This window comes from Camelus bactrianus, chromosome 14, assembly GCF_048773025.1.
Source record: "Camelus bactrianus isolate YW-2024 breed Bactrian camel chromosome 14, ASM4877302v1, whole genome shotgun sequence".
NCBI lineage: Eukaryota > Metazoa > Chordata > Mammalia > Artiodactyla > Camelidae > Camelus > Camelus bactrianus.
The window spans coordinates 31,341,416-31,368,488 of NC_133552.1; the positions used below are offsets into that span (position 1 = coordinate 31,341,416).

General features: G+C 40.8%; 1 protein-coding gene across 10 annotated transcripts in view; it reads left to right on the forward strand.

Moving 5' to 3' along the window:
- Window positions 1-27,073, forward strand: part of LOC141579767 (uncharacterized) — an 89,037-nt gene that overhangs the window by 49,876 nt on the left and 12,088 nt on the right. For 6 of the 10 annotated variants that reach the window (XM_074378291.1, XM_074378294.1, XM_074378295.1 and 3 more), the window contains 5 exons: window positions 1,913-4,300; window positions 4,580-4,804; window positions 5,421-11,201; window positions 11,504-11,627; window positions 13,446-13,596. The gene's annotated coding sequence lies outside the window, so the exon portion shown is untranslated. The remainder of the gene's footprint in view (window positions 1-1,912; window positions 4,301-4,579; window positions 4,805-5,420; window positions 11,202-11,503; window positions 11,628-13,445; window positions 13,597-27,073) is intronic. The other 4 variants (XM_074378290.1, XM_074378293.1, XM_074378288.1 and 1 more) reach the window with 4 other exon arrangements.

The following is a 27,073-nucleotide window of genomic DNA, read 5'->3' on the forward strand; positions in this document are numbered from 1 at the left end:
TTTTTATTGTTGAGTTGTAGGAGGTTCTTTTTTTTTCTTTTTCTTTTTTTTTTTTTTGTGGATACAAATTCCTTATCAGATAAATGATTTGAAAAAATTTTCTGCTGTGTGTTGTTTTTTCACTTTCTGGATGGTGTCCTTTGAAGCAAAGTTTTAAAATTTGAGGAACTCCAATTTATCTCTGTTTTCTTTTTCCTTGTGCTTTTGGGGTAATATTTAATATCTGAGGTATTTTATTTAAACTTTTATATATAACATAACTTAATTCTCAGGACCGTTCTAGGAGACGGGTGCTGTTGTTGTCCCCAGTCTCTGGATAGGAGACTGGGATGCAGAAAATTTCACTGACTTATCAGTGTCAAAGCTACCCAGTGCTGTGGGAGTTCAGACCCTCATGTTTGTCCCCAGCATCTGTGCTCTTCACCACCATGCTCCCCTCCTTCCTGGAATCGTTAATGAAAAAGTCTTTACTTTTTTGATTTCTTGTTAGTTTTTGTTTTTCTCATTGGGGATTCATCTCCTCATTTTCCTTAAAGAGATCAGTGTAGGTTTATTTTAGGTCTCATGTAGGCAGAAGCATTGCTATCAGTTAACTTCTTTATTACTCACTCCCCAGTGATGGCTGTTGCTAATTGACCTAATCAAGGCTTGCTTTAGTCTTTTCTTCTCATGACATTAACAACAGAGTCATGACTTACAGAATGCTCAAAGAAGAAAGTACTTGATTGATTTTATTTTACTACCCAATCAAACCAATCAAATAAAAACCCCAGAGTTGGCACAGACGGTAAGCCTTCCAGAATAGGGTCACTGTCTTCCTTGTGTTTCATTTGTTTGGTCACAGTGTCTGGATAGTGACTTGCTGTCCAGCAGTTTTGTGAGGATACGGTGATCGTGAATCATTGTAAGGACAGAATTTTGAAAACAGACTGTGTTGTTCATTTCACTAGGGAAAAGTTAATATAGAAATACTGCTCAGATCTATTTTAAAATTAAGCTTGAAATTTTGAGAAGAGTTCAAGAAACCATACAAAGATCTTTTTCACTAATTTTAGATCTATCTTAGACACATTATGGTTACATAGCAGAGTAACTTATCAAGTAGATTTGACAAGAGGTGTGTATTAATGATTATTTGTTTTAGTTGAAATATTCTACCTGGGATAAAATATTCAGTGCCCATAAATGAACAAATATGTTTGTATTTCTATGCAACATGGGAGCAGACTTCATATGTTTCTATATAATATATATGACTGTGTGTTTTAATCTGTCTTTCAGTGTTTTTATAGTTTTTCAGCAATGTTGTAACTTTAGAATTATTCTAAGAAAATCACCCCAGATTCTAGTGCAGTTTGTACTGTGTATCCTGTCTTATGCATGGGATTCCACTGTCCCCTCAGGGAGGAATTTCCTCTTCTATTGAGTTAGTATCAGAGTTAAAGGAACTGTGATTTCTAGGCCTTTGCTCTCCATGTGTTTGCAGTTGGCTGTCAATCGCGATTTTCCCTTTCTTGAATTTTCATTGTTCAATTAGAATTTTTGAAAATAACTATTAATATGTTGCATCGGTCTCCCTAGAAACTTGACGTGTTTGTGCTTTTCAGTTTTCAATTTATGAAAAATGTAAATACACTCTTGTTTTTAAGTAGCCATTTTTCACTTGATATTTGTTTACCTATTTATAGTTAAAATATTTTTTTCCCAATGAATGAATCGGTGTGCATGTTTTAAAAGATACCTTACTTTTTATTTTTCTTATTGTAAAATTTATATTCATAGTAGAGAATTTAGAAAATACGGATAAACACAGTAATAACTTCACAATGGCCTCTAATCTCACCTAGAGATACAGTTGTAAGGTTTGAAATTGAGAATTACAAGTCCTCTCAAGTTGTTCTTCTTTTTCAAGTACGTTTTGGTTACTGAGACCCTCGAATTCCCATATGAATTGTAGCAGCAGCTAGTCAGTTTCTGCAGAGGAGCCCGCAGGGATTGTGATCGAGACCACGTTGAATATACGGATCATTCTGGGGAGCACTGCCATTCCAAGAGCACTGTCTTCTGATCCAGGAATGTGCGTGGTTTGTCTGTCCAGGTATTTAGGTCTTCTTTAATTTTTTTTTTTAACAATGCTTTGAGTTTACCGAGTTATTTTACTTTTTTTTTTTTTGCCTTTATACTGACGACGTGTGCCAGGTACCAGGATCAGAAGTGTATTTGAGCCCCGCCACTTGCTGCCACCATGGTCGCTGCACTCTTGCTTCACCCGCTCTACAATCTTGCACAGAATAGGACCTCAGTAACTCTCTCTCTCTTGAATGATTATATGCTTGTTGGATGATGCTTGAGAGTCCTTGTGATGATTTTTTTTCCCCAGCCTTTCCCCACTACTTTACTATGCCCTTTCTCTTCCTTTCCTCCAGCCTGGGTTTCAGTCTACCTGTGGCATTGATTTTCCTTGTCTGTAGACACTTCCTTTCACTGGTTCATGATAATTTTACATGTGGGCTGTGGAAACTTGCTAGATGTCAAGAAAGAGCAAATCCATTGCATGCTAGTATTTTTAGAGTGTATTATTGTTTTATCGATTGAAATTAAATCAGGCTGACCCCCTGAGCCCTCACGTGAGCTGTTTTCGCCTTCCTACAGGTGATGCTGCTCTGGTTGCTGAATGTGCCCTTTCCCCAGAATTGGTTTTGGAGTTAAGTCACCATCAGTGGAGCCCTCTCTTTAAAAGATGAAGAGAATATTTGCTCCTTCTCCCTGGTTGGGGACTTGGATGAGATGAGGTAACAGATAAAGAATGGAGCCCCACCTCATTCTAACACCCGCTCGTTCCGTTCCTTTCTCCAGGGAAAAAGAGTACAATTCAACACTATAAAGATTGATTGTGAGCAAATGAGATAGACAGGACAACCGATCATTTATTAAATATCCTTTCATGCCAGAAACAAATGTATTATACACACAAAAAGCACACAAAGCACGGTAGTACCGTGATTACAAACGTGGGTCTGAGATCGAGTCCTGCTCTGGAGTGACCAGTCCTGTGAGATGGAGAACTGGTAGGTCGGCTTAGCCTCTCCTGGGCTTGTTTTCTGTCCTGCTGAGATGGGGCTCGCTAGGCGTCCCTCCCCCGTAGAGGTGCTGTAGGGTGTAAATGATGCGCGTGGGCAGCCCGAGCACAGCTGCTCGTTCCTCGTAAGTGCAGGAGAGCATAGCTTTTGCAGTGACGGCTTTATAACAGCCCCGTGTAGACTCTCAGTTCTCTGAAGGGATGCCTTGTGGTTTGGAGATGGGATTCTCACTTCTGTAAATATCCAAGGATAGTGTAATTGGGCCCTGCTGATTTGAATCTATTCTCTAGAAAGTACATATTGTAGATATATTTTTCAAGCATGCATGCTTTTTTCTTTTATTATTTATAGTTCTACCCTCTCTCTTGGTGTGACTTTTCATGGAATCCAGGAAATAGTCCTAAGCCACCTGCCTCTTCACACTTCTCTGTGGTGGTTTTCTTCCCTGACTAGAAGAGGGTTCTGCAAAGGAAATTTTCTTTGTTCCCCTTTTCTTGGAGTCTCTCTGTCTGTCTGCCCACCTCTCACCTGTCCAACTGTCCATTTCTCTACCCACTCATTCTTCTGACTTGTTCCAAAAAGCATTTCAGTCAGCTTACAGAAGAACAGATACCAAATAAACAGGTGAGAAAATGGGGCCAAGTTCAGACAGTGAGGCTAGGAGGCGAGCCTGTGTGAGGGTGGCAGGCATGAGAGACACGCGTCTGCCCTGTGACTTATAAGATCGACAGCAACAGTGTGCCTGAGGCTCCCAGCAGACACAGGGAAACAGGGTTTGTGGGAGATGCTCACTGGCTGTGAAATAAATAAGTGGCTTAGGAGAAGCCCAGCCTTTCCAGCTACTAAGGCTTAGGAGAATATTTTGAGTGTCTTCAACATCAGTATTTCATCTTTTCTTTGTCAGAGTTCTACATATAGTTTGTTACATTCTGTACCTGGAAATTTCTCCAAAACTTCTTCCCACGTGAGTCCCATGGCTCGGGAATGGGGTGGTTCTGCTCATTGACGGGGGTTGGCCAGAAACAGAAAATGACAGCTTCAAAGTAGCCTGGGATTTGTCAGTTATGTTTTGTCAGTACTGTAGAGTTCAAAAAATGCTTTCACAGTATCTCTCCATCTGAGGCGGCAGCGTGCTCTCTTACCAGCATCAGGAGCTCAGAGTGACAGGATTGTGGGGGCTGACTGCACTGCCGTCAAGACAGCTGAGCTAGTCACTGCAGGTGTGGTTCTTTTACGTAAGGCATTTCATGTTCTTTACTTGAATGTTTCAACAGAGAGTTAATTAACTGAGTCAATTAACATTTAATAAATATGATGCTTTGTTGAAAAGACAGTTATAGACAGAATATAAGCTCTGAAGACTTTAAAAACGGTTTCATTACTGAAATTTCAGTAGGGGAGATACACAGTTTATCTTATTTATGCCTCTCTTTTAAAGTAACAAAGACACAAGTCAGAAAAGGCAGAGGATGGTTTCTGTTCTTCCTTTCTGCTTGCAGGTGCCCTCACCTCCAGTAGCATCCATCCAGACACCAGCACTGACACTGGCCGTGCTCAGAACTGCCTCAGCCCTGAAGACACAACTGACAAATAGAAGGGGGCCATGCCCTGTTATAGCAGGTGCTCTCACTTTGTGGATCCTTATGTAACTGAGCGGTGTTAATCAGGATTGCCCATTCTACATTGTGTGGCGCTGCTGCGGTGTCTCCTAGTTACTTGTTTCTGTAAGTATTCATGTATTATTCCCCACTGCTTGGTACTAAACGTCTAAAAATGCTTTTTTCACATGAAAAATAATGTGCATTTAATATAATAAGTCTGAAAAAAGGGGCAAAAGTGTCTATCCTGGTCCCGCTACTCAGAGATACTAATTAACAATTTAACATTTATTTTCTATTCTTTTCGTCAGTGTGTATCATCTCTGTCATAAAAACCAGTGAGCACTCTGTCCCTGTTTACTGTTCGGAGACCTCCATTTTACATTCGGCTTATTACATGTTTTTCTACAATATTCTATCACCCCTGGCATGATTTTTAAAGACCAGTGTAGCATTCTGTCTTATGGAGGCATCGTCCATTTTACTTCGGACTTAAATAAACTTTTTAATTCCAAGTATACTTAACTGAAATACTGAAAAGAGAACTGTGGTGGTACAGGAAGGCCCCTAACTCCCTTCCCATTATTTCGTGTGAGTAAAAGCTGTTGAAAATTTGGTATATATATTTCATGACCTTTATGCCTATGAGATACATATATATACACATATGAGAAATCAATGTATAGGTGTGTGTATATATGCTTTATTTAAAAATGAGACCATACTATATGTTTTTCTGCAGCTCGCTTTATTCACTCAGGGGTATATCATGGACGTCCTCCCACTCCAGACTCACCCGGTCCTTTCAGATAGATTGGAAGGGTCTCCTGATGTGCGGGTTTCGTCTCTTGTCCACGGACACATTTGGTGGGAGAGTGCTGTGGACAAGGCCCTAGACCACGGCGAAACGCCGGCTCCATCAGCGTCCGCAGCTCACCTTGATTTACCACATCATTGTCTTGATGTTGGACAGTTAAGTTTTCTCCATTTTCCACTGTCAGAAAGAATGTTTGAGTTGCATCCTTCTTGTACATACATTCCTGTGATCTTGTATGTGTATTCCTTTAGTTAAGGCTTCTGGAAATTTAGTCCCTGGATGTGACATTTACATTCATCACAGACTCTTTTCAAGTGACTAGAAATTCCTTCTCCATTGGGGAATGAAAAAATGCACAATTACTTATGTAACCAATTCTCTATCACTGGATATGATTTCACTTCAGTTTTTCTTCCCACCTTTGTAAACAGTGCTGTGTAAATGCCCTGATGGGTACATCTTTTTGGACTGATTTTTTTTCCTACAGGAAACGATTCGTAGAAGTGGAGTTGAGTCAGTGTGTATGTACGTTTTTCAGAGCTTACAAATGCATTGATATGTCATCCTCTGAAATAGTCGCTCATGATTTGTTCTCCCACAGATGGACACTAGCTAGAATATCTTAAAAATATTTGCCAATATGATAAGCAAAAGTGCTTTTTCATTGTTTTAGTTTGCATTTGATGACCAGTGAAGTTTTGAGCATTTTTCACTCATTAGCCATTTGACTTTTTTAAAATGAATGATTCCTTTTGTCCTTTGCCCACATTTAAGTGAGGGAGCTTCTTGTTGCTTTGTGACAGCTTTTTGTATGTTATGAAAATTAACTTCGTGACTTCATCAACATGTATCACAGAGCTTTTTCTTGTCATTTCTTTCCTTTCATTTTGTTCAGGGAGTTTTTGATTTTTGTTGTGGCTCAAACAATTCTTAAGATAGTAACTGTCTTCCTTATGGGTTTTATCTTTGACATTATTCTTAGAAATACTCTCTTATAATGGAATAAATCTCTTCTGTAGGTTTTTTTATAATCTCTAAGATTGAGATTATAATAGTACATGTTATAGTGAGGAGAAGTTGAGTTAATAAGAGCAAAGAGTTGTATTTGCTGTTACTAGTACTTTTTAATATTTACATCACTATCTGCAATTTATCTTGTGGTCATTATGACAGGAATAGAATTTATTCTTTCCAGGTGATTCTCTGTCCCAGGACAATTATCGAATTCATACTTTTCTCTTTGATTTGAAATCCCACCTGTACAAAATACTTACATACACTAGAGTCTCTTTTGGGGCTCATGGTTCCCTTTTGTCAATCTACTTTCCTCACTCCAGCACCATATCTTACATATTGTAAAAATTTATTTAATAACTGGCAGTCTGTTTTTTTTTTTTTGATTCTTTTCTTCCATCCCAAATTTTCTTGTCAAGTATTATGACTTTATTATTCCTGAAGAATTCCAAAATATTTTGTTCAAGTTAAAAAAAATCAGATTGGAATTTTCATGGGATTTTTAGTAAGTTTTGAATTATTCTTAGGAGAACTTACATCTTTACAAAACTGCTTTTCTCCACGCAATATGTTTATGTCTCTACGTTCATACATCTTACTTTAACCCTCAGTACAGTCCTGAAGTTTCTCCATTTAGAATATGGGCTTTATTTTTTAATTTATTCCATATTATTGTTTATGTTTTTGTTAATTTTGTAAGTGAGAATTTTTTGCTATTATATTTTAAAATGCTTAAAACTGACATTTAGAAAGGAAGATTCGGTTTGTCAATACTCACTTTGTAACTTGTCATTTAAAATTATAAGTATTAAGTACTTGTTCCAGAATCCTTTCTTTTCTGTTTTTAAAAATTTGTTTCCAAGATTCTCAAAATGCTCATAGCTAAGTACTATAGGTGGGGAGACAGATGGAGAGAGGTAGTGTGGCTCACATACAAACTGTGAGCAGTTTCATGGCTGCCTTTAGGCTGGAGAAGCCGCAGAAGAGCCCAGGTTAGACCGGGGGTGGCTTTGTATGCACTTGAAAGCCAGCTTTCCTGCCTGTATGGTGAAGCCTGGTGGGCGTGGCAGTTAGATGATCAAGGTCCGATGGAGGCCATTGGCTGCACAGAGCGCTGTGTCTGTGAGAACTGGAGTCCATCGCCATGGGAAATGCTTGGCGCCAGGAACACCGCAGGGGAGCTGGGGAGCCTGTGTGTTAAGGATTTTCCAGTCCTGGGAGTGGGAAGAGCAGACTCTGCATTCAGATCTGAGTTTGAATTCATCCTCTTTAGTTTACTGGTCCTCTGACTTTTGTCAAGTTATACATCCTCTTTGAACTCCTGTTTTCTTGTCTCTCAAAACAGGAGAATTACAGCCTGCTGCTAGAGTGTTTGATCAGTGTAAATGATTTGTGTCTATAAGATGCCACGTACAGTCACAATCTCAGTGAGAAATGGGCTGTCACCTCTTCTTCTGCAACTCAGTGCTCAATAAGACATTGGGGGAAAGCCAGTCCCTAATTTTTATGTGATGCAGGGAGGAACAAAATTAACGTCTTGCCTTTCCCTAGCAGTATTCTTACTTCTTTGCTTCATTTATCTCTTTCCTCCTTTACTCTCCCATTTCACCTCCTCCACCAAAAGAGACTGAGTCTGTCTCAGAACACTAGATTCAAATTACTTTAAATGTTGGCTCATCCCCATGAAATTACAGTGAAATTAAAAAAAATCTGTACACATCCCAGACATGATTATATTTGATTTACACACATACACACACACAAACACACACACACACACACACACACACACACACACACACACACAATCAGGCTACCTCCCATTTGCTGAGGGTGAAGGACCACTTTTTCTGAGTTTTCATTCACTGAGCGTGAGAGCAAAGTCTCTTAAGCAGAAATTAGCCTGGCTTCTTGCATGGTTTTTTAATTGGATTTCTGCTTTGTGTCCATAGAAATATTCTCCTATTAAAAGAGGGGAAGTGGAGACATAGATATTCTGCTGAGATATTGGTGTCATCATATTTGAATTGGAAAGGACTTAAGACAGCATAGAGTCGTAACTTTTTATGGGTAAGAATCCATGATAGTGTAACTTGGACAAGAACTCGGGTCTTCTGTCTTCATGTCCACTCGGATGAAGAGGCAACTGGGTGGGGGATGGCAGGTATCCTTGCTTGAGTTCCGGGGTCTTGCTAGTTTCCATTGTTCAGCTGCCTTTATTTTATGTCCATGTGGCCTCTCATGGGTAGGTCACTATGTCCTGATAGATTGAGTTTCTAATCAGCAAAAAGGTCTGGACCCACTCATGGTTCTCAGAGATTTTCTGCTGACCTGCTGACACTTTATATAAATGAGACCTAAGAAACTGCTGGATATAAAATCCTTATTGTTATCATTTGCCCTCGAGTTCCACAGGAATGGGGTGCTGTCTCAGGCTGTCTAAGGCCAGATCTGAACAAAGATATGGTGATAGGCTGTGCAGCTGGACACTCCCCAGTCGAATGGGAGTTCCACCTTAGTTTTTAGAATCAGGCAGATTAGTTCAAATCTTGCCTTCACCAGTTATTAGCTTTGTGACCTTGAGGAAGAAACTTTACTTTTTTGGGGACAAATTTTCTTTATCTGTAAATAAGTTCAGTATTTATTTTAGGGTTTTTGTTTTAGAATTGAATGAGCTAATTCCCTCATTTATACCTAAAATACTGATCGCATGGTTCTATGCTGGTGCCTTGGTAGAAGTTGACTAAGGGACTCAGCAGTGAGAATGCAGGTGGGGGACCCCTGGATCATAGAGCTTATATTCCAGGATATGCTTGTAAATGACTGGTTGTGCAGTGGATTTTTAGTAAATGTCCATTCCTTTCCTTATCCACATTGATTGTGTATATATCTTTGTACAATATATGAACAATTTTTTATTGCAATTTAAATCTCTTTGTAGTATTTAAATTATGTAGCTATAACAAAATACGTGAAATAAAATGATTTGTCTTTTATTTTCTTTTCAATATGCAAAACAAAATAAAATAGAAAAGAAAAAAGGTTTTGAAGGAGTAGAAATAATTTTATTTCTGTGGAATCAATTCCCTATGTTAGGTTTTATAGTTGTGTTGTTAAACAGCATATAAAATTGATAGGTTGTGACTTCAGTGTTGATAGCTAGGTGAGTGTAATTTCTTTTTGTGGTTGTCTTTGATGAATTATTTGCACTAGATCATAAATGATGTGCATGTTACATATTGGAAACGAGGAAAGAGTGGAGACATACTACCTCCAATGCAGTCATCTTGTTACCAAGTCGAAAGTCGTACTGCTTGCTGCATTGTAGGCCAATAAATCGGGAGATTGAGGTGTTGGAGCAAGGAATAGTGACTTTATTTGAAAAGCTGGCAGACCCAGAAGATGGCAGAATGACATGCTGGAGAACCGTCTCCCCCAAGTCAGAAATCAGTCCGCTTTTATACTGAAAAGGGGCGGTGATGTGGTTGGTTGTTGCAAACTTCTTGCGGTATGAATTGTTTCTCCTTGGAATTCTTTGTTCTTGCAGTTGTCCACGTGGGTCAAATCATGGTGCCCCTCTAAAACCTCCAAAAAAAAAAAAACCAAAGTTTATTCTCTATTTTGCAACTTGCCATCTCTACATAAGTGCAGAAGAGTTAACATCGTGAAAGATCAGAGCCCGGAGAAGAGTCTCTCCTGGATATTTCAGGCTAAAGGCAACTTTCTTTTACAAAAGGTACAGAGCTAGCAAGTCTGAGCCTAGAAAACGGCAAAGGTTTAAAGCCAAAGGAACAGATCTAACATGCAGTCAAATTTATTCTTTTCTATTACAATTTCTTTTTCCACCTCATAAATAATTTTAGTAAGAAACATGAGCAATTTTTTTACTTTTGCTTCTTAGTAACGGATAAGTGGGCCCAATACATTTATGAGAGCAGGGATGCTGTGCGGGCATTGGGGTCACAGCAAACTCTTGTTGGGGGTGGTCGACTCTGCAACATGTCTGATGCCCCGTGGGTGTTGGTGAGGGACCCCATAACCAGGGGCTCTGTTCAGGAACCACCATGTGTGCATTGACCTCTGGAAACCTCTTTTTCAGCTGCCGGAAATTTTTTTCAGATTCTGTGACTGAAAAACCACTTCAGCTGGTGATAATTAGGGAATAAAGGAAGAGGAAAAGTGCTTGGATTAGATTAGAAGAGAAGGACAGAATATCAGGGAACATGGGGGCTTAGCAGTGGGTCCGTGTGAGAGAGGGGAGCAGAGGTGGGGAGGGGCACGGCTCTGGAACCAGCTCCTGCACCTGTCCCAGGGCCCAAGTCACACAGCTTTTAATTGGCCCAGGACGCTCTCCTGTCTGGATGTCACCCTGGGCAGAACCTTGAGAATCGAAGGTAAGGGGTGGGCAGCACTCACATAGGGGATCACTGAGGACTTCGTTTAAGTCCACGGTGCCTTTTCTGGTCATGTGTCTTCACTTGCCCTTTATCTTAGGATCTGAGGAGCAGGAGCAAGGAACTCAGGGAGAGATCCAGGAAGACATCTGACTGTGTTGAGACGACAGTCACAGCCACATGGGGAGGGAGGACACTTGCAGCAAAGTAAAACGACTTCACAACTTTTGCATCAGAGCTGCTGGTGTGAGAGAGCCTAAGCCTGTCTCAGAGTGCAGGGGACAAGCGGAAAGGAATGGTAAATTTCCACTGACAGTTGAAATTTTGTTAAATAGCCTGCTACTGTTGCTTGTATCACTTGAATGAATGCAGGCATATTTCTATGGGCATTTATATGTTCACTCAAACCCACCAGCCACTCTTGCCCCCATCAGGGATGGGCTTTCACAAGCACATTGCCCCTCCTGCTTGGGTGGGCCACGCTGCGGGTCCTAGCCTGGGGCCGGGCTGCTGCAGGGCACTGGGTCCCAGAGGCACGGCCTGAGAGACACAACAGGAACACCTCTGCTCTTGACTGAGGGCCTCCGTTTCCCCCTGCAGTGTAAGAATGCTGGTGACTGAGTTAGAAGCTTGCTTCGAAGCTGTCCGTGTCTTTGACATCCAGAAGCGGAGCCTGGGAGCTTCCGAATTTCTCCAGAATGCGGTTTACATTCACCTTCGACAGGTGAGTTTATGTCCTTTTACAAGTGGAGGAATTACTGCAGTTTTCCTGGAACTTACTCGCCACTAGTCCATCTGATTTTTCTGTGCTGGGATTCAGTATGGCATGCTAAAAATTCTGGAGTCAGATCTTGAAACACTGATGAAGAGGATTATTTTATTTCTTTATATGATAGTATTTTACTTTCAAACTTCAGAGTTTTCGGTTCTTTCAAAAATTTTTTGGGTGGTTGGAGAAACAACTTTGCTCTTACCATCTTTGTTACCTGTTGCTATATGCCTCTCACCTGTCTTCTGTCACTTGTGAGGCTGTTCCATTTGTGACCCTGTCCGGGTTTTTCATGGTATAACACATAAATTCTGTAAAAGTACAGTCCCTTTTACTCCGAAGACATTCCACAAATACTACTAAAATCTGGGTGTGGTTTTAAGAAGACAGAATCATTAGAACATGTACTTGCAGGTTGCTAGTGCAAAATCCCCAAATCAATAGTCTAGCTCAACATCTAAAATCTTTCTAATCTACCTTGGATTTGTATGGATAATTGAAGCAGTTTGCTAAGAACTCAAGACCAGGTTTAGAATACAGGCTGATGTAGCTCAGCAGGTCCTCCCAAGCTCTGCCAGAGGGCGGGTCCTAGGGGAGAGGGCATGTCCTCCCCTCCCTGAGCTGACATTTTGATGGCAAATGCCTTCATCAGGTGAAGAACTTGGAGTTTCTTCTAAGAACAGTGGGTTTGAAAAGAGTCCTAAAAGCGTGGGAGTGACACAATCCCATTTGCCTCAAGTAGGGGAGAGTGGCTTTGGGGCCACTTGGGAGACTCGTGAGTCCAGGTGGGCAGTGTTGGTGGCTTCCACTTGAGCGGTGGGACAGTCAGTGGGTAAAAGTGAACAGATTGAAGGCATGTTTAGATGGTAAAAAGGAATGGATGAATGCTGTCTGTGAAGGTAGGATGGAGTAAGGAACAGGTTTCTGGGTGGATTAATGAGTTAAATGATGGTCCTGCTGTGCTCTGAAGAGGGAAAGCTGCAGAGGGATTTCTGGGGGATAACTGATGAGTTCAGCTGTGGGTAAAGTGAAAGGCTGTTAGATGTGTGGTTTGGGAGCTCAGGTGAGAGCCAATAGTGAGTAGGGGGAGGGGAGAGAGACTTTCAAATCAGTTTGTCTTGTGAGCATACAAATAATTATGAGTAATGACACACTTAACACCTCTATATTCTGTATTTAAAGCCCAGTAACATTTTGCTGTATTGACTGCAGAGGTTCTAAATTTTTTTTTTAATAGAAATAAAATAAATAGAAACAAAATAGTGGAGTTAATGAACATCTTAGAGTTGATGTGTGTCCTTATATGTATTTTGATACCTCATCTGTTTATAACCATAATCTACAAAAAGTTAGCTTGCTTAGCATAAGAGTTAAACAGAGGGACGTGACACACAGTGTTGGGGCTTGAAGCTGATTTTCTCGGGCAAATTATGTCACCTCTCTGTGCCTTAGTTGCATCTTCTGTGACTGCCCCAGGGCCCCTCATCACAGCTGATTTCCTAGACTAGATGTTGGGAGGTAGGCTGCTGAAGGGAATAAGAAGTGGCAACTTCTAGGGATATTGAAGAGAGAGACAAAAACAGATTAAAGCCGAAAAACTGAGTACAAATGCCCTCAAAAGAGAAAGAATCCCGCAGTGTTTTGAGCCACTTAGCGTAAGGGAAACAAAATCAGGTAGACCCAAAGCTCTTGAGCATGTGAGTATTGTGGGTGGGAGGGTGTCCTCACAAAAGTGTTGAGAAAAGGCCTTTTCATTTCCCTTGATGTTTCCAGTAAGGATGGGGAGCAGAAGAGAAAACCCCCTGCTTCACAGTGGAAGCTGCTGTTTTCTGCAAAACTGACCAAACTTTGGAGACCAGTCATCAGCGGTGCTGACAAATGAAGAGACTTCTGGATTGGGTGGGGCACTTGCTGCGACTTCCAGGTGACCTGCTGGCTGGAGGCTGTGAGGCGGGCAGTAGGTTTGCAGGGTGACCCGGGCATAATCCCTGGGCCTGAGGCTGCTGGCCTGACTAGCAAACCTGGGCACCCGCAGTCCTAATGGGGCAGTGCGGGATTTGGCCTGGGACACCTGCTGTGCTGAGGGCGAGAAGAGGGCTTCCCTGAGTGGGTGTCATGCGGAGAGTGGAAACGTGTTCCTGCAGGGTAGGAAGAGCCTCTGAGCAGTGGGCCGGATGCACAGGCAAGACCACCCTGAGCACGGAGGCTTCTGGGAGCCAGAAGTCATACAGTGGCCCGAACCGCCTTGTTCCTGTGAGACTGCAGGGAAAAGATGCTGAAAAGTTAGGCTAGGGTCACACCCTGTGGTGTTTTATGAGTGACAGTAAAGGACTGGTCAGGCAGGAACGAGAGAACCCTGTGGGCGTCCCAGCTGGGGCGTCACACCGGAGGGAGGAGCAGAGTTATAGACTTTGCCACTTATTAGCTGTGTGACTTTGAGCAAGATCACCTCACCTCTCTCTATATATATCTTCATCTGTAAAGTGACAGAGTGACAAGTTCGTGTCATCAGAAGGCTTAGTTTAGCTCTGATCCTCTTTGTCCTGTCCTGTCAGTGCTGCCCTTTGAGGTTCTGCAGCGGCTGCTCTTACCCTCAGATGGGAGGGTGTAGAGGGACATTGTAGTGCCCGAGGGCAAGATGGGGTTGCTTTAAAAGCAGACATGTTGCCGCCTGCAGCTGCAGGCCTGCAGGCAGTTTGGTTGAAGGTCCTGCAGGGGACTTTGGAGGCCTTAGGTCGTGGAGAGTACTTTGGACGCCTTAGCTTTGTCTTAAGTCTTGTTTTCCCTTGCGGACCGGGTTTGCCTTTGCAGATTAATGCTGAAGATTTGGGCTTCTGGCAAAGCTGTTTTCAGAGATGGGTATATACATAAAATATCGTATAAAATAAAATGATTTATTTAACGTGTGGGACTTCGCAGCTGTTGGGAACAGCTCTGTTGTCCTGGTCGTCACGGAGGACACCAATGGTCAGCAGAGCATGCAGGTAGCCTGCAGTGCTGCTGCGGGGTGTTCTCCCGAGTAGAGCACTCTGCTGAGTTGACTCTTCTCTGAGTTTGGTTGCCAGATGAGCAGACAGCAAATTAATGAGTTCTGGTGGGATTGTATAATGACAGGAAGAAAGAGGAAACCGTAGTTTTTCCAGACTAAAACACGCTTTTGTTTCCTGATCCAGTGTGTTCCATTACAGAATTGATGAGTTGTGTCTATTCTGGGACTTCATTGAAATAAAAGTTCAGCCTAAATGTTATGAGTTATGTTTTATTTGGCTGGAGGACTCGAGCCGGGATGGCAACCTCTCAGATCACTCTGAGGGACTGCTCCCAAGAGGTAGGGGAGGAGCTAGGATATATAGAAGTTTTGCAAGAAAGACCAGGTAGTTGGAACAATAAAATATTGCTTGTTATCTAAAGAAAACCAGATATCTCAAGATCAAGTATTTAGTGCTTTTCTATGTATGGGAGGAAGCAAACATTTGTGTCATTGAATTCATCCCTTTGGCAAGTACCTAGCTATCTAGGGCCAGTATCCTGTCCTTTCTTACTGTGAGTCCGCTCAGAGGGCACCACTGTGAGTGGCTGAGAGGCTGGGCTGCAGGCATGCACTCGCTGGGGGGTGGCAGCAGCCGCTGATGACTTGGTTTCAGCATTCTTTGTTTACTGACATGGTTGCAGTATTTTCATTCACAGTGCTCCCCCTTGGTCCTAAATTCTGCCAATATTTTGAGAGACATTTCATGACCAATTTTGTCCCATGGTGCTAGGATGGCTCAATCCTAGTTCAGGTGAAGAATCTTCTGAGTTGCCATTCAAGGTGTTAGTTTTTTATCAGGCCCTGTTGATACTAAAAATTCTCTGGATCACTTGTCTTACTAGTTTGTTATGATCCAGGAAGTGTTTACCCTTCATTGCTTATTCCCATACCTAGAATCACACTATTACAATTACTTTATTCAGGGTTATAAATTTTATCTATTTCTTCAAGATGTTTAGCCATCATCAATTTTGTAGGCCTAGTTACACTTTGGGAAATGTAACAGACAATTTTATAAAATAGACAGGATATAAGTAATACAGCTAGTAACGTTAATAAAGTCACGAGTAAGAATTTAATAGTCAAGAAGTTGTATTTTTGGGTTAAAATTTTGCTTGTGTTTCTGACTGAGTTTGAGTGATCTTACGAGAAAGTTCGTATTTATGATCAGGCTCAGAGCAGGTATTAATTGGTCAGGTGAGGTCTCCCACCTTGTAAGATCAACAGTGGCCTGAACAGAACTATAATTTCTTTTTAGAATAATGTTTCTGAGGGCTATCTAGTTAGAGCCTTGGAGTAGGGAAACCCACCAAGGTAACACAGAAGTATTAGACATAGGTAATTTACCATAAACTTAACAATTGGAGTAGTTCATAATCAAAGGTAGGAGAAATTATCACAGTAATTGTTATGCAGGCCTGGTCCGGTGTCTTGGGTCAGCTGTCTACCTCAGATATCGTCTTATTCTCATCCTGGCCTGGTAGATTTTTCTCCATTTGGGCATTGTTTTAAGGTGAGCAGTGCTCTATAGGCCAGTGCATTGCAGGGGCTATTTCTGATAGGAAATGAACCCGAAAGTCAGTTTCCTTCAGCTTTGGTGTGTATGGTCTATTTAAGAGTACCTGATAAAGGGTCCTTCCATTCAGGTTGGAGACAGTTCTTTAAGTCATGCCTGTTCCAGTTTGTATAATCCCCTGGCTGCAGGTCATGGGGCATTGGAACTTTACCCAAGGATAGATTAGTGAGCTTCAGAAACAAAGCTAGAGTATCCTATTAATAATTCAGTTAAACTGTACAGCAATGTGACATAACAGCAAGGAATGATGTGGGAAGTGTCTTAGTAAATACGGACGTCAATTAACAAAACTAGAATTTAATATCCACTAAAATATAATCTTTTTTCTCTTTAAAGTTACCCTCATTTTTCTCAAATAAAGCCATGTCAAGATTAATTTGTTTACAAGTTGTCTGATTATTTGATCATATAGGCTTTTTTAAATTGGCTGTGTTGGAACTTTTAATTAGGAGTCTCAGGGTAGAATGTTAATAAGGTTTGCTAAGGCCAGGAAAGCCCCGTCAAGGGCTTGTCATGGATTTCTGCCTTACAGATTTAGGTAAATTCTTTTCTCTTTAAAATCGTTAAAATACCTTGAGATTCCTATATCTGTTAGGAGATGATCTTCCTAATTTGTCTGATAGAGCCACTGGGGACCTAAGAGTTTTTAGTCTATTGAGGGATCAGATAGAGAGAAAAGATAACTGTTCCAAGTCTGATTACATAGGTATAATTTATCAAATTGCTGTGAATCATAACTAGCTTAAAGAGAAGAGATTCTTTATGTCTGGGAAACAGGTTAAAAGCCAGTAGTATTTTAAACAAAATCAAAAATTATAACCATATTCACCTGTTTACTCAGTCCCATGTAACTAATTCTTTTAATCACAGTTTTCATTGGAAATTTAAAATTTCTTACCCAGTTTAGTTCACTGCTATAGTTTGAAATTTATTAGAAATCAGTAAATCTCCTTGAAGAGCAAGCATTTTGCAAAACCATCAGAAGACAACCATTAACTGTCTATAAATGACAAAAGATTTAAAATCATGGTTAAACACCGTTACACTATAATCGATAAAGAAACCTGGTCACTATACCCAGAATTATCACTGGTAACATTTCAGATATACCAGAATTTTAGGGAGTCCATATAATTTGTACAATATCTATATTAATAATATTTTCTCATACAATATAACCTTAGAAGATTTATGATTCATTTGACAATACCGTGTTATTTAACATGCCAAATGAAATTTACTAGATTAAAATCTCTCTTTGGGATGTTTCAGGGGCCCTCTGTAGCATCCCAAACTTAACTGGAGATTAAAAGAACTTTAATTAGAAATTGATATTTGGGGAGCTTGTTAAAAGGTTTCAGAACACTTGGTCAGATAAACATAGAGATCACTGTAACGTAGTACTAATTCATTAACAAGAAAATGCGTCAAAGGTAATGGCAGAACAGATCAGTTAAGTGGTATAAGAAGGTTTACAATCTGTTACTGAAGGTGGATTAACATTTTAAGAAAATTTTTTCCTCTTAACAGCGAGAAAACCAAATCTAGTCTTGTACCTGCTTACTTCTAAGATTCATTTACTTTGCCCAAGTTGATTCTAAACTTAGCCAATTCCGACCACGTATGAAACTCTTTCCTCAGCTAAACAAACTCTGCTGCTGCACCAAGGCAGGAAGGCAGGGAGCGTGTGGCCAGGTAGACAGGGCCTTGTTAATCATACTCATTCCCCATTAAGCTGCAGCTGTCACGGGCACTTACCTAGTAAACAGATGTCTTCCATAATCATCACGCACTTTTCTTGGTTGTTTTATTGCCCCACTTTGAGATGAGGTCATTGAAGCTGGGGAGTTTGCTGCATGCCCGTGATCACCATGGAAATACCCCCACTGGTCTTTCAACCTAGACTGGTGTGGCTGTCATGTCCCAGCCCTGTGAATGGCATCGTGTTGCTTCTCCCAAGCGGCCCAAATGACTGACATTGATATTCTTAATTCGTATTAAACGGTATGTGACAATAAGAGAAAAAGGTAGTAAGAAATTGTTTGGAAAACTAAAAAAAAAATCCAATTCTTCCCCAGCTGGGGGAGCGTACCCTGTGTCACTCACCCCACTCACTGCATGTCAACTCCTCCCTGCCGACTCCGCGTTCAGAAGCCACTCTGAGCCTTTGAAGAACATTTTGCCTCATGACACTGTTGACTAGGACCTGCGACCTCTCTGTCCCTGGTTAACTCTCTCTTCAAAGCCATTTAAATTTTTTGCAGGCTCCTCCACTCAGATGTAAGAATAGCCTCTTTCAACTTCTTGATGCAGCTCCTTAATGAAGATCTTGTGAAGGAAACTTAGTCAAAACCTGGGAGGTATGCACACAGTGACTGCAACCTCAGCACTTTATGAAGTTCAGAATCAGATTTGTGGGTGACTCAGTAAAGGCTTTTTTAAGGTAACAAGGGGAAAGTGAAAGGACACAGGCTGTGTGAGACTGAAACATCTCGGTCCCAGCCAGCAAGGCACCTGCGTTCATGATGGTGTGTGGGGAGTGCAGAGTTCTCACAAAGAAAGAAGTGTTGGGATGGGAGGGAGGACAGTTAGGTACTTTACTGTGGAGGGAAAAAGTGGGTTGAATATTTCCTGGTTGAACAAGAGGATTGTGACTTGATGTGCTTGTATTTTGGAGAGAAGGGTTTTGTGGGGACAGGCCTAGGGAGAACGATCTGTGGCTGGGGAGTCAGCACAACAGAGAAACACAGAGAACCGGGCAGAACCCAGGGCCCCTGCTGGGGAAGAGGCTGCCCGCCAATTCGAGCCCTGGGGGCTGCTTTTGTCCCTTAGCTGGGGCCTCAGAGCTCCATTCACAACCCAGTCCTGTTGATACAAGAAAAAAAAGGGTGAGGCATGAGAAGGGCTGTATCCCAGGCTTTTGTTCAGCCCCTGGGATGTGCCCCACTAGATGTTGTTCCTTGGCTTCATGCAGTAAAGGATTCAAGAGCAAGCCAGTGTTGAGTAAAGGTAGATTTATTCAGAGAGATACATTGAAAAGCAAGAGAAAGGCCACGAGGTGCGGGGGTTGGATGCTCAGATTAAAAGTAGGTACACACTCCACAGACAGAGTGTGGGCCTTCTCCTAAGAGGGAGAGAGAGTTGTGACCTCGAGGAGGCTCTGTGTTGCTGGTTTTCATGGGCTTGGTGGTTTCATTTGCTAATATGTAGAAGGACCAGCCTAAGGGCGAGGGGCTGGGATTCCCAGGGAGTTGGCCATTTTGCACCCTTTGACCTTTTGTGGCTAGCCTTGGGACTGCCATGGTGCCTAGGGCATGTTATTCACCATGTTACTATTACAATGGGTGTATAATGAAGCTCAAGCTCTGCTAGAAGTTAAATCTCTTCATCCTGAGCCTCAAGGCCTACTGGGGGTTGAATCCTTCACCATTTTGATGTTAATTGCTGTGGCCTTCCTTGAATGGCTCTGCCCTGCCCCCTTCCATCCTGTCTCACTGTGATGACACAGAGAGAGAGAAAAGGCCGGGCCCTGCCTGTGCTCCTGCATTTAACAGCGGGAGGTGTGGGGTGGCTTATGATGACTCTGAGTGGTGAGAAGGATGTTTCAGATTTTCCCATGTGAGACATGAGGACCTGCCAGCAGCCATCATGTATTTATCTCACGGGCATTATCGCTTGTGTTGTTACGGAAACAACAGGCCAGCCAACAAACAAGCACTGAGATTTATTACGCCGGCGGGCTCAGAGGGGCTTCTGCTCTGAAGCTCTGAGCACCTCCAAGACGTGCACATGAGGTTTTAAAGGGTTAATTACAAGTAAGGGGCTATTAGCCAATAAGGCTCAAACAACAAAAAGCAAGGAATCAGTACACTGGAGCTTATCAACTTGTAATAGATCACGTTACTGACACTTGTTGAGCTTGTATTTACGAGTTAGCTTGTTAGCCCAGTAAACTGACACTAAACTTCAGATTTACGAGTTAGCCCAGCAGAATTTAGATCAGTAAACCGACACTTATCACACTTAGATTTGTGACTTAGCTCGTTAGCCCAGATGGGCTTTTCCTTCACAGTGTCACTCATCTTTTCTATATTTCTTTTTTTTTTTTTTAAGTATTTAATCCAAATTTAATATCAGGTTTTTTTGGAAAGAAATTTCTCTTTTTCTTTTCTTTGGGGCTCTTTTGGGGGTAGGTAATTAGGTGTATCTGTTAGTGGAGGCCCTGGGGATTGAACCCAGGACCCCGTGCACGCTAAGCACACGCTCTACCACCCCCCCACGATCTTTTCTTTTTGCTTTAGCTGCCAAGAATCTTACAGCTGAATTTCTACTCGGCCTTTAACACTTGCCCTGACTCCAGGGAATCCATTTTTATGACTTTACCTCCCCCTGGTTTCATTTAAGTATTGAATCTCCAATTTCTCTTCACTCTCAGTTTTGCCTTTTTGTTGTTATGGTTGTTAAGGTGTGTTTAAAAAAATTGTTTAATTTCTCTTTTAGCAGGAGGCTGAAAGTAAATAAATATGTAAACAAACAGTACACTTAAATGCTTTTATACATTCTAAGCTGTTTAGTATTTACTTAAAAACCGAATTGAATATTAAAGTGATAACATTTTTAAATTATTGTTTAATTTTTTACAAAGATATAGCTGATTTAAAATATGATATTTTTCAGGTGTACAATAGATGCTCCATTTATAGTTACTGTAAACATTGGCTGTATTCCCTGTGTTGTAAGATACATCCCTGTAGCGTGTTTACATTACATGTTGCAGTTTGTATAAGAAAGTTGGGTAACGCAGAGTCTGGGGCATGGCTGTGTCTGACCCAGTGTCACGCTCACCCTGCCTGTCAGAGCCCAGGCCCTCACTCCTGTCTGCAGGGCAGTGAGTGGAGGCAGCCCTCATCAGCGCTGGCACCACCCTCTGAGTGGCAGTGACAGCAGTGTCTGTGTGTGGACGTGCAAAGTGTTGTTCCAGGAGCTTTACATGCATTTCTGCATTTAATAATTAAAGCCCTCCTGTGAGGAAGCGTTTTATGATTTTAATGAATAATACATTTTATTTTGATATTGATAGACTTCAAACCTCCGGAAAATTTACAGAAGTAGTACAGTAAATGCTTAGATACAGTTCACCTTAAAGGGCACTATTTGTCCTTTTGTGTCTGGCTTATTTTAGCATAAAGTTTCAAGGTTCATCCACATTGTAGCCTGAATCAGTACTTTATTCTTTTGGTTTCATAATATCCTTTTTCTTTTTTTTCGTTTTTGGTCTATTTAAAAATATTTTCATTGAACTCTAGTCAGTTTATAATGTTGTGTCAGTTTCTTGTATACAGCACAACAATTCAGTTAAATAGGAACATACCTGTATTCATTTTCATATTCTTTTTAAACATAAGTTACTATAAGATATTAAATATATTCTCCTGTGCTATACAGTATAAACTTGCGGTTTATTCTATACATACTCAGTATCTGCAAATCTTGAACTCCCAATTTATTCCTTCCCACACCTTCTCCCCTCTGGTAACCATAGTTTGGTTTCTATGTCTCTGTGTCTGTTTCGGTTCTGTAGATAACTTTATCTTTTTGTGTCTTTGTTTTTGATTTTTTTTTTTTTTTTTTTTTTAGATTCCACATGTGAGCGATCTCATATGGTATTTTTCTTTCTCTTTCTGGCTTACTTTTCTTAGAATGACATTCTCCAGGTCCATACATGTTGCTGCAAATGGCATTATTTTATTATTATTTTATGGCTGAATAGTAGTCTATTGGAGAAATATACTACAGTCTCTTTATCCAGTCATCTTTCAGTGGACATTTAGGTTGTTTCCATGTCTTGCTATTGTAAATAGTGATGCTGTGAACATTGGGGTGTAGGTGTCTTTTTGAATTACAGATCCTTCTGGATGTATGTCCAGGAGTGGGATTGCTGGGTCATATGGGAGGTCAATTTTTGGTCTTTTGAGGAACCTCTATACAGTTTTCCACAATGGCTCCACCAAACTGCATTCCCACCACAGTGTAGGAGGGTTCCCAATTCTCCGCAGCCTCTCCTGCATTTACTGTCTGTGGCCTTCTGAATGATGGCTATTCTGACTGGTGAGAGGTGAGACTTGATTGCAGTTTTGATTTGCATTTCTCTGATAATGATATTGAGCATTTTTTTCATGTGCCTATTGGCCATTTGTATGACTTCATTGGAGAAATGTTTCTTTAGGATGTCTGCCCATTTTTGAATTGAATTGTTTGTTTTTCTTTCTTATTAAGTGTAAAAGCTGTTTACATATTCTGGGAATTAAGCCCTTATCAGTTTCATTTATTGCAACTATTTTCTCCCATTCCATAGATTGTCTTTTTGTTTTGCTTTTTGTTTCCTTTTCTGTGCAAAAGCTTGTAAGTTTAATTAGATCCCACTTGTATTATTTTGCTTGTATTTCTATTGGTTGAGTAGACTGCTCTAGGAAAACATTGTTGAGATGTATGTCAGATGTTTTGCCTATGTTTTCTTCTAAGAGATTTATAGTGTCTTGTCTACATGTTTAAGTCTTTAAGCCACTTTTAATTTATTTTTGTGTATGCTGTGAGGGAGTAGTCTAACTTCATTGATTTACATGCAGCTGTCCAGTTTTCCTCACACCATTTTCTGAAGAGGCTGTCTTTACTCCATTGTATGTTCTCACCTCTTTTGTCAAAGATTCAATGACCAAAAGTTTGTGGGACTATTCTTGGTAATTTTGTTTATCCGTTGATTGATGGATGGATATTGTTTGTAACCTTTGGCTACTCTGAATGATACTGCCATGAATATTGATATGCAAGTTTTTGTGAGAATATATTTTCTTTCTTTTGGCTGTACAGTTGGCCTGCCATATCTGTAGTTTCCACTTCATGGATCCAGATGGCTGATTGTAAAGGGACTCGAACATCCTTGGATTATGTTATCCAGGGTGGGGGTTTCCTGAAACAAACCCTCCGAGGATACTGAGGGATGACTCTATATGTAGGAGTGGAATTGCTGTGCCATATAACTCTAACCTTTTGAGGAAACACCAGGCTTTTCCAAAGAAGCTGCACCATTGCCCCTTTCCAACGGCTGCATATTGAGGGTTCCCATTTCTCTGCCTCCTGACCGACACTTGTTATTGTGCATGTTTTGATTATAACCATCCTAGTGAGTATAAAATCAGATCTCATTTTGATGTTGATTTCGCTAGTTATGCTGAGCATCTTTTCATATGCTTATTGGCCAATTGTGTATCTATTTAAATACTTGGCATATTTAAAAATTGGGTCGATTTTCTTTGTATTGGTCAGTTGTAAGCATTTGTTTTATATCCTGGATACTAGTCTCTTATTAGATATATGCTTTGCAAAATTTTTCTCCTATTCTGCAGATTGTCGTTTCACTTTACTTTTTTTAAACACTAAAACAATTTCTTTCTAGGGGAGGTAATTAGATTTATTCATTTTATTTTTCTTGCTAAGCACGCACTCTATCACTTGAGCTACCCCCTTCCCCTTTCATTTCACTTTCTTGATGATGTCGTTTGTAACAAATGATTTTAATTTTGATGAAGCCAATTTTATTTTTCTTTTTTTTTCACTTGTGCTCTTGGTATTGTATCTAGGAAGCCATAGCCTATCCTAGGACCACAAAGTATTAAACTATGTCTTCTTTTAGAAAATTTATACATTTAGTTTTTACGTTTCTGTCTGTGATCCATTTTGAATTAATATTTTATTTGTTATATAAAATACGGGGGTCCAGATTCCAGATTCATTCTTTTGCCTTCAGATACCCAGGTGTCTCTGCACCATTTGTTGAATAGACTATTCTTTCAATGGAGTGTTGTTGGCACATTTCTGGAAAAATGACTGTAAATGTAAGTTTCCCCCCTGGATTTTTTATTGTGTCTCATAGATTTTTGCATCCAAACTAGTGCCATTACCATAATGATTTGAGTACTATAGATTTGTAGTAACCTTTGAGTGAGTCCTCCAACTTTGCTCTTCTTTTTCAAGATTGTTTTGGCTGACCTGTGTCCCTTGCACTTCCATATGAATTTTGGCATCAGTTTTTCAATTTTTGCAAAGAAGTCAGCTGGAATTTTGATAGGGATTCCATTAAATTTGTAGATCACTTTGGGGAGTCTTAACATTTTTAACAATATTGTCTACCATTCCATGAACATGGGATGCCTTCCATATATGTAGATCTTTTAATTTTTTTTGGTGATACTTCAAAATGTTCGATGTGCAAATCTTGTAAAATTTTGTTAAATGTATCTCTCATTTTATTTTTAATGCTGTTGTAATTGGAAAGGCTGAGCTTCCTAAGGGTGCGACTATATATCAATTTATTTATTTCTAGGATTCCTACACAGCAAATACCCTAGATTTGTATTTGCTACATAAATCTATCCACAATTCTTCCCAACCCCGTGTCATAATAAACCAAGACCCAGGTTAAGCTACCTGAACACCTATGTGGAAATGAGAAGTGAGACCCTTGGGTGGGGCTTTGTGCAGATTATACTGAAAGCTTATTCATTATGGCATCATCTTAATTTCTTTTAAACAATCCTTTCAGTGTATATAGTCAGATACATTAAGAACATGCCCTTTTGATGTGTGGAGGAGCTAAGACTATAATTTTCAAATAATTTCTAGTGAGAGTGTTGTACTTGAAACCTAATTTGCATCAATCTTTGAAGATTTATGTTTCAGGAGTTTGACTATATAATACCTGTCTTTATTCAATAACTACAACTAAATGCTCAAACAACATGTAAGAGTTTGAGCAAACTGCCCCCGCCCCGTAGTGCTGGTTGGCTGCAGCTGTAACTGGAGTCAAGGCTTACCTATCCCAGTACGCTTGGGCTGATCTGCTCAAAGGGGTTCGTCCAATAGTTTGTCGGTAGTCTTTTGGACAAAGCCATAAAGCATTGATTTAAGGTTGCTGGAATGGTATCTATTTTATTAATATTAAGTAAGCACATATTGAGTGCTTACTGTATTTTGGGAATTGTCCCTCAGCTTCACATGAATATTATTTCTCTTAAAACCTCTCATATTTCCTTGTTATTCTCACTTTACAGATAAGGAGACTGAGGATTAGGTCTTCTCTCTTTTCGGGGGAGCTCATTATCAATGATGGGAAGTTGTAAGGAAAAAGATAGTGATTCATCCAGAGAAAACATTTTTCTGAGAGTCAACACTGAAAAGGGTGATCATTGTTTGAGTGAGACGAGCCCCGGGTTGTACGGAGTCAGCATCCTTGTCCTGGACACGGCACGTGTAGCGCTGCATGGTGGGTGAGGCGGCGCGGCCGCTCAGGGAACGCGGATGCCGGGCCGTTGGGCTGTGCTCAGGCCCGGTGGGGCTTTCTCCTAAGGGAAGTGGAACGTCATTGTCAGATTTTAAGTAGGGGAGTGGGGTGCTCTCGTAGATCACTTTTGTCTTGTAGAATGCTTAGAAGCATTTAGAAGGCTCGGCAGGAGGTGATGTGATAAGTCAGAGTACGGTGGCTGTGAGGTGTAGCAGTGTTCAATTTTCAAGTGATTTTCAGTCCCAGGTTTGTGGCTCAGTAGCTGTGTCACTTTGGATGACACACTCAAGGAAGTGAAACAATTTATCTTATTAATTGAAGCAGTGATATACCGACTTCCCAGGACTGCTGTGGAGATCCAGTGAGATAACGTGTGCACAGTGTGCAGCGTGGTCCCCAGCACAGAGGGAGTGCCAGTGAGAACCTGGTAGGTGAGGTGTGGGTGGTGGGACTCGTTGACTGAGGAAATTGGGCCCTGAAGGAGGGGTCCAGTCACATCTGTGAATGATGGGCCTGAGCTGGGAGAGGCAGAGAGACCTTGTCCCCCGACCAGGGGCCCTGGGCAGGACGGCTATGGGAGGAGCACCATGAAGTCAGCCCTTTGCAGGTGGAGTTGGAGGTGCCCTTGAAATATCTAAGTGCAGTGCCACAATCACAGAGGAGATCTGGGCCCGGGCTGTGCATTTTCCTATAATCTCAATCCGTGAGGACGCCGAGGTTTGATCACTGAACGTGAAGACATACTTACAGGACAAGTGAATAGTAGTATCATCTCTGTCATCAAAGCTCACGTCTCTTTATTCATCACTCACTTTGTTAATTGGGTACTTTCAGAGCTCACTTTACCGCCCTCACTTGGGTTCAGGCTCCACAGTAAAGAGCTGGTGAGTCTTCCTCTTTTCCAGAAGAAAACACATTTAGCTGGTAGACTTCTCTACCTCGCCAGACTTAGAATTTTAGTTTGTTTATTTAATTCTGTTTTCTGTTGGCCGTCTCCTGACAGGAGAGATATTTTACCTCATGGTCAGGTTTCAATTAGCTGTTACTGAGAATTGCTGATCTGATCCATAGTGTATGTTTTCTATTAACTTTGTGGAGTACTTATCATTTTTCTGTCTTTGCCCTTTAATTTTGTTTCCTCTTCAATGTTCTATCCTATTTGGGGCCTTATTTTATTTTTTAATTAAAAAATGTCTGTTAGCAGTTAAGAAAACAAAAGCAAAGAAAAAATGCACATGATAGCTACATTTAGAAAATATCTATTGTGTTTTCTGTCTCGGCAAGGAGGGTTCTAGAACTCTTGAAAACCTTCATTGCATAAGTTCCTTAAAATGCTGATTAAGAAATAATACCTTCCTTCCTCATCTTTCAAGCTACACAGCTAATTGTCAAGAAAGTGAGGGGAAATCCTCAGAAGCCAAGTCAAACCAGAAAGCAGGGATTCTGGGAGATACGTG